General features: G+C 38.7%; 1 non-coding gene across 1 annotated transcript; it reads right to left on the minus strand.

Annotated features, from left to right (window-relative positions):
• Positions 1 to 4,671: 4,671 nt before the first annotated feature.
• Positions 4,672 to 4,778, minus strand: LOC134502486 (U4atac minor spliceosomal RNA). The gene has a single exon (XR_010068449.1). It is a non-coding gene; the product is annotated as a U4atac minor spliceosomal RNA (small nuclear RNA).
• Positions 4,779 to 7,830: the final 3,052 nt, after the last annotated feature.

Here is a 7,830-nt window from a genome sequence, read left to right on the forward strand (position 1 = left end):
TAAGTGCATTGAACTTTGTAAGGAACTGTATTACTCAAAGTAAGCTGATAAAGAATTGAGGTAACAGTCATCCAAATGAACTGAGTTATATGTTCTTGCTATTAATTTTTTCTTTATCTCAACCACATTCAATTGCACTCTCCTTAGCACCATGTTTGAGCTCTGGAGAAACAGATAATGATTGAGCTTTGTGAAGTTCTACATTTTTTTCTGACCTACCCACTTCACCCTAGGGAAATGAAAACTAGGACTGTTTTTTTTGGTAGGGGGGGGGGCTATTTTGGCATATAGACTTGATTGAATCCAAGGCACATCCATACTTGTTTTCAGCTTCATATTAGTATACAGGAAACTTTCATAAAAAGTTTGTCCTGACAAGCAGGAACCACGCCGAGAAGAGGAAGAAGTCTCTAGTGCTTTATTATTGCATACAGATAAACCCCAAAAGTCAAGGCGGGTCTGTTCTGTGTCTCTTTGAATGACAGCTCAAATTCTCTCTACTATGCATGCATTTTCCCCCCCAGATAGCGACCCCCTCCTGCTCACCGTCAGTGCTCATGACAAAGATGACTATTAAGCTTTTTTCCCATCTAAAGGAAATCAATAACTCATGTGGAGGAATTTTTTTTTAAATGTAGGGCTCTGATTGACTGATGTTTTTGTGCTTAGCTGTTGGTCAGCGTGAGGGAATACTGTGATGATTTGTAGCTTGTTGAGGCTGGCAGCAGTAAAAACAGTTGCAGGCCTATTGTAAGTTGCTTTGGAGGAATGGGGGAGTGAAAAATAGTGGTGATGCAGAATGGTGATGTAGGGTAAGTGTAAAAATAAAGTGTGTTGTGTTAGGTCAACAGTTAATTATTCATGGTGGTAGGTGAAAAAAAGCAGTTTAGCTCTGTAAGAGGCTTAATAGTTTTGCTATGGATGTGTTGCTTAACCAGGTCAGCATAAACCTAGCAGCTGCATTTGCCCAACATGTATTGTATTGTGAGTATTGTCTGCATGTCAGCCTACGGATTTTTGTTGTTGTTGTGCTTTCAAGTCATTGTTGACTCCTGGCGACTGCCTGGAATAGTCCCTGCAGTTTTATTGGCAAGATTTCGGAAGTGGTTTGCCATTGCTTGCTTCCTAGGGCTGAGAGAGAATGACTGGCCATGGTCACCCAGCTGGCTTCATGTCTAAGGCAGGACTAGAACTCTCAGTCTCCCAGTTTCTAATCCAGTACCTTAACCACTACACCAAACTCCCTATCTTTTCAGACTGCAGACTCACAATCCACAGCCCCACATGTGAGATACGGCTCTTTGTCACATACAGACTATTCCAGCCTTTCCTTCTGCTAGGTAAAGGTTCCCTTGACATTAAGTCCAGTTGTGTCCGACTCTAGGGGGTGGTGCTCATCTCTGTTTCAAAGCTGAAGAGCGGGCATTTGTCCATAGACACTTCCGTGGTCATGTGGCCGGCATGACTAAACGGAACGCTGTTACCTGCCTGCCAAAGCAGTACCTATTAATCTACTCACATTTGCTTGTTTTCGAACTGCTAGCTTGGCAGGAGCTGGGACTAGCAATGGGAGCTCACCCCGTCACGTGGATTTGAACCGCCGACCTTCCGATCAGCAAGCTCAGCAGCTCAGCGGTTTAACCCGCAGCGCCACCGCGTCCCAGTTTCCTTCTGCTAGATATAGAAAAAGTTTGGTCTTTTCAAAACAAATGGTAGAAGTTTGCAATAAGAGTCCAAATAAGGAACAGAGGCTTCCATATCAACAACTCTCTCTGCCTTAGCAATTGGAATCTCTCAAGAAGCTGGAGAAGTCCTGATAATTGAGGCAGAAAACATTTGCTTCAGAAAGCTTGCATTTCTATAGAAACAGGAAAAAAAATGTTCTGACAGTTTTTTGATTTCTGTTTGTTGTGCTGCACTCACTCTCACATTCTCTCTCTCTCTGTAGAAACCATAGAAGTTTGTGTTTGATCCCAGTTTCCATACATATATCAGGCAATGTTTATGAATGTACAACTTTGATTTTAGAAATTTCTTGTGATCTGCAGAAATATTTGAAACCTCTCCAATATTGGTTTGAGATTCTGTCAGAGAGTACTTTCTTTGTAGCACACCACTGCCTTCTGAGGGTCTGTTCAGAATATGGAATTTTTCTTTTTGATTTTTAAAAATGAACTGGTGCTAATTATATGATTGTGATCTGGGCTGCTCTGTAATTAAGTTATTTCACATTGAATGCCTGTTTTTATTTGAAGTTTAAAACAGGTTTATTATATTTTTTAAATAAAGTTTGATTGTTTAATTTCTTCTGAGATTGTCATGTTCCCGTACACACACACATACATACATACATACCTGTATTTATCATTGCTTGATAGTTCTTGCTGACATCACCTATCCTGCATAGAGTATCTGACCTATCTCACTCTGTAAGACAAAAGAGACAAAAAATTCATATCTTAGTGATTAAAAGGTCAACATACAAAAGAGGAAACAGTTCCTATAGCTGTGTAATATGTAGCATGGAAAATTCAGCCCTTCCCCTCGTTTTGGGGAGATAAATCAAATAGGGGATAGAGTATACCTTTCCACCAAATACATCAAATCCCCTCAACCATCCAAAAAACTGGCGCCCAAGTTCAACAAAAAGTCCACATAAGGTTTCCAGGCTACCATTTGTAACATGTTAATACTAGCTATACTACATTAGTAATATTCAAGTTGACATCAGGATGCAAGGTTTCTGGTAGACTAGCCTACAAATGCTTCAAGTGTAGAGAAATGAGACATTTCAAGAAAGACTGCTGAAGGCTCAAATAAACAAGGTCAAATCCAAAGATCAGGTCCCAGAGACTTACCTAAATTCAGTGTGGATGCTATTCTACCTATGCAACAAATGAATGTAATAGAGGATGTAATAGAGGATGAACATCAGTAGTGACCTGAAAGGATACTGTACATACTTCATTTGTCAAGGAGCAACATTTGACCAAGGCACCATGAGTGTATATGTTGTTTGCCTAAGACTAAACAGAAAACATCCTAGTTAAACTAGCAAAAAGTCTTAAAAGGCAAATAGGATTTTGCAATGTTACTGGAGAAGATTTAGTAGTGCACACATTGGTGTGACCCTCCACCATGAGAAAAATATTGAGAGTCAATGATGGACCTCCTAATCCTCACAACAAGGGATCACCCAGAGCCTGTCTTGGAAATCATGGACACACCCGCATGAAGCATGCCTATGGCAGAAGAACCAGATTCATGCCCAAATGAATCAACAAGATGGAAATGTGGGTACCTTGGAAAGCAAAGGATAACCTCATACCTGTTCAGAATCTCTACAAGAATTAGGTGGCACAGAATTAGATGCTCTGAAAGGAACAGAACTTACTGAGATACTGAGAAGAGCACAGAGATCCCTAGCAGCAACACAGAGAAGTTAACAGAGAGATCAGAGCAATTCTAAGATCTGAGAGGACACAAACCCCTATTTCTCAGCTAAGATCAGACTTCCGAAATTGCTACAAGTTAGTTAGCTTTTGTGTAAAGTGTATGAGTCCAGCCCATTCAAGCCAAAACTAATTAGTAGTTTAATTCAGGAACCTGGCTAAGTATATTGTGTGATGGAGTGTATGTATGGTTAAGTCTAAACATGTAGTATAGAAGAAGAATAAAAAATAGGCTATCATAGGCCAATAAAACAGTATTTTGCTATACACAGTGGGAAAGGACTTGGCAGTTAGCCAGGTCTTAAAACATCAATGACTAATGAAAATAAACAGCGGAATCAACTGACAGTAAAGGTCAATTAGGTGGTGAAGAAAGCAGAAGAGCGTAAGTGAGAGATTAAAAATAGAGCAGAGTGGAAATCACAAAGCAGAACTTGCAAAGATCTGCTGGGAGGAAAGACTCTAGGAGCATCCAATCTGCCTGGGTTGTCAACTGAGGACAATTAATCTCAGGAAGCAGCTATGTCTTCAGCAGGAGAGGATAGAAGAATCCTTTGGTGCTGCATCCTGGCTGGTAAATACTTGACCAGAAGTAACACTGCAGATGAAATTGAAGCCAGATAACCCAGCAAAAACCTCTATATCTTAGGAAACAAAGTTTTCTAAGAGAGAAACAAGTGAAGTTGTAGTTTTACCAAGTTGCTGATGTGAAGGTGAACCAGCTTAGGAAAGTGTAAAACTTGGAATTACTGTGTCAGAGTTGAGATGGTGATAGAGAAAGCGAAGTCGATAATCAGGTTTTATTACAGAAATAGACTAAGTTAAAAGCTGCTTTCTTAAGGCAAGAATTTTAAGCATACATGAGGCATGTTTTAATATCTAAATATATGAAACTAAATATTTGATTTAACATTTAAGTTAATCTTGTCTGTTTAATAAATATTTAACACAACATTCATTAAAGTGAATCTTGTCTGTTCACCCACCAACTGTATCTGAAGCTTGTAAATGATTGGGTAGTAAGAAGAATTAATAACTATTAATAACTATTAAGACCAGAAATTGTGGATTTTTGGAGTATGGGAGTTGATTAAATATGTCACTAGAATGAAATACGAATATGTCAGTAGAGTGAAAGATCAGTACCTGATTACGGATTGTTATGTATTATTTGCCGCATTTAAATTAGAATTTTTATGACAGTCAAGGAAGAAGACTTTTGTGCAAAACATGCCTCAAGGATGCTTTTATGTTGTATAGATGTTAGCAGTACTGTTCTCATTAGGTGTTCATTGTACAGTAATGCGACCCCATGATAAGGACATTAGTTTTATCATTCTCCCAATATACAAGAAAAAAAATAGGCAAAATCCAGCTAATTGTTGCAATAATTAGCAAACTCTATGCCCGATTTTTAAGTTATAAACTTTTAGATTGGATGTATTCAGAGAATATCTTGGCTCCTGAACAAGCAGGTTTAGATCAGCATATTCTACCATGGATCAATGTGCAATTTTCACCATTTAGATGAAAAATATTCCTGTCCTACTAACCCTGCCTTTTATTGATTTAAGGGTGACCTTCAACTCAACTCCTCAAGAAAGACTATAGAGGAAATTAGCAATATCCATTGATCATCATTTTCTCAGGTTGATATTCTGTTGCATCAAAATACTACAATGCAGATTGGAGGCAATCCATCACCCCCATCCCTATCCTCAGGGGAGTCAAACAGGGAGTCTTTGCCCCCTTATTGTTCAACTTCTATTAAATGATATCACTGCAGCCCTTTCTAAACCAGTATTTCATCCTCCAATACTTGTCCAACATTCTATTTTAAATTCTCTTGTATGCAGCCATTTTATCCATAACCCAAGTGGACCTTCAGAGATGCCTAGCTGCTTTAGTGTCCTACTGTTCTAGGGAATTTCTTGAAATCAATTATTCAAAAAACAAGGTTCTAGTTTTCTATAGAAAGTGTTTTAAGTCCCCTGTTAAAGGGGAAATTAACAAAAGACCAATTGATCAAGTACCTGAACATCCACTTCCAATCTTCCACCTGCTGGAATAAACAATTGAGCGAGCTTTCTGTTAGAGGTCACAAAGTTTCTAACTCAGTCTTAAAGTATACCAGACATCAAGGCAATAATTACATTCCTGCAGCAACAAAACTGTATAAAGCAAAGGTTCTGGAGTTGCTATTATATGGTACACAACTTTGGGTATATAAGGATGTCTCCTTATAATTTATAAGGAGACATCTTATAAACTTCAACTAAGTTTCTGAAAGCCATACTTTGTGTCCCTTGCTCAATTATTTCAAGTGCCCTTGTTCATCTAGAACATGGCTGCATTTCTCTCAGGGGCTGCCTGAGACTTTGCCATGTCAGATTTTGGCTGAAACAAATCCTTTGGGGTGAGTCTCTGGTTCACCCCACCGTACTGGGTAGGTTTTCCACATCCCGGAGGAGGCAAATTGATTCTGATCTGGCATTTTGTGGCCTCTCTCCCCTGGCAATATCATCACTCAACCTAGATAAAACTTTAATCAAACTTAAGCAGAGGATTCGGGATTTAGAACTACAAAATGACAGGGCCAAAGTCATCCATCCCTATTATGGTGCAATTGCAGGATCTCTATGGACAATGCCTTGTTACCTCTATAATATCCTACATATGTCACGTAAGAGATGTTTTACCTTGGCTCGATTGACACAACACCTACTATGTGGGCTATAGGCAAGTGTTCTAGTCTCCGGTACTCTAATTGTATGTGTGCCACCTGAGAAACAGAGGTTGAGTCAGTAACCCATGTATTGTTACATGCTCATTGTACTACCCATGGTTTCTGGCGTTCATAAACCCGATTATGAGAAATGTTAGTTGTCTCTCTGATAAGAAACTACACCTTTCTTTCTGCAAGACCTAACTTGGAAAACCACAATAAAGGCTGCCAAGTTTCTAGCAATAATCATGGCGTGCAGAAGCCAGATAATAGCGTCTTCTCCTTATGAATGGCTGATCTGATTGTGCTTGTAGCTGCCATGGGGGGTGGGGGATTGTGGGTTTTTTTTATATTGGCGATTTTAATTTTGTAAGCCACCTGGAGTCACTGTGTGGTGAGTTGGCTGGCCATATAAATTATTTATAAATAAATAAAGAATTGTTTCAGGTTTGATTATTTTTTGTTTTGCTGGTATTTTAAATTTTGTATTTGTGTTTTATTATCTGGGTCCATAAATAAAGATTTTGGAGGAAAATCTTTTTTTGAAGTTTCCCAATTTATAACTTAATTTCAAGGCTTCCCTGCTTTTTACAATTGCTGTGGTTATCCATCCTGAAATTGTATAGATCCTTTAATGTTGTATATATGTGTATTTTTAGCATTATATAATTTTTAAAAAGATCTGGATGATCTTGATGTTTGCAGAGGGAATAAGATATATTCATTACATATTGCTTTAGATGATATTAGAAAGATCAGTCTTTCAGTGTGATGTTATGATTAAGATGTTGGATTGGGCTCATAGATGCACATATTCGAGTTCTCACTTAACCATGCAGTTTACTGGATCATTTAGGGCCATTCATTATTAGTCCAAATTTCCTCACAGGTTTGTTATGACAATGAGACTACTACCCTCCACGTGTACCAACTTGAGCTTCCAGAGAAAACGCAGTATCCCTACGATTCCAAGATTCAACAGTGTAGGAATTCTGAGTTGCCTATAAAATATTTGAAAATAAGTGTATGGCAAAAATGTAAAATGGTGCCGAGCATTTTTTTTAGCCACAGGGCAGTGTATGCTGATATCCCCTTTCATAGGGATGCAGGGAATCCTACATATCAGTGTCAAGTTTTGATGTTATAAACCCTAAAGTTACTTTTGGAGCATTGGAGTACCATTGCTATTTTTTCTAATACCTTTTTAGAAATGCCAATAATGCCAGATTACAGGGAAGAACATAAGATCACAAGTCTTGACATGCTAGATTTAGCTTTTCTCAGTACTAGGAATGGCGGCATGGGGGTAGTGGGGGACTAATCTAACCCTTCTCACATAATCCTGGGTTAGATTAGTCCCAGGCACTGAAAACAGGAGTTACATCAGTTGGGTACCATTAGGATTGCATCAGAAGGACCTCTTGGATGTTAACTTCTATATACAGTGATTCTCAGTGAAGATAACTGTGTTGCTAACCTCCCCTAACCTCATTCTCTTTCTCATGCACCATCTTCTACTTCATGCATTCATTGAGGCTTCTTTCTCTTCCTCCAGGTGTTTCTACAGTATTTCCAGGTTGGGAACTTTTAAATGATGACTGATGTACCAGTGTTTGGCTTCACTATCTGCTTACCACTTGTCCTGTTATTCCC

The sequence above is a fragment of the Candoia aspera genome, chromosome 8 (assembly GCF_035149785.1).
Source record: "Candoia aspera isolate rCanAsp1 chromosome 8, rCanAsp1.hap2, whole genome shotgun sequence".
Classification (NCBI taxonomy): domain Eukaryota; kingdom Metazoa; phylum Chordata; class Lepidosauria; order Squamata; family Boidae; genus Candoia; species Candoia aspera.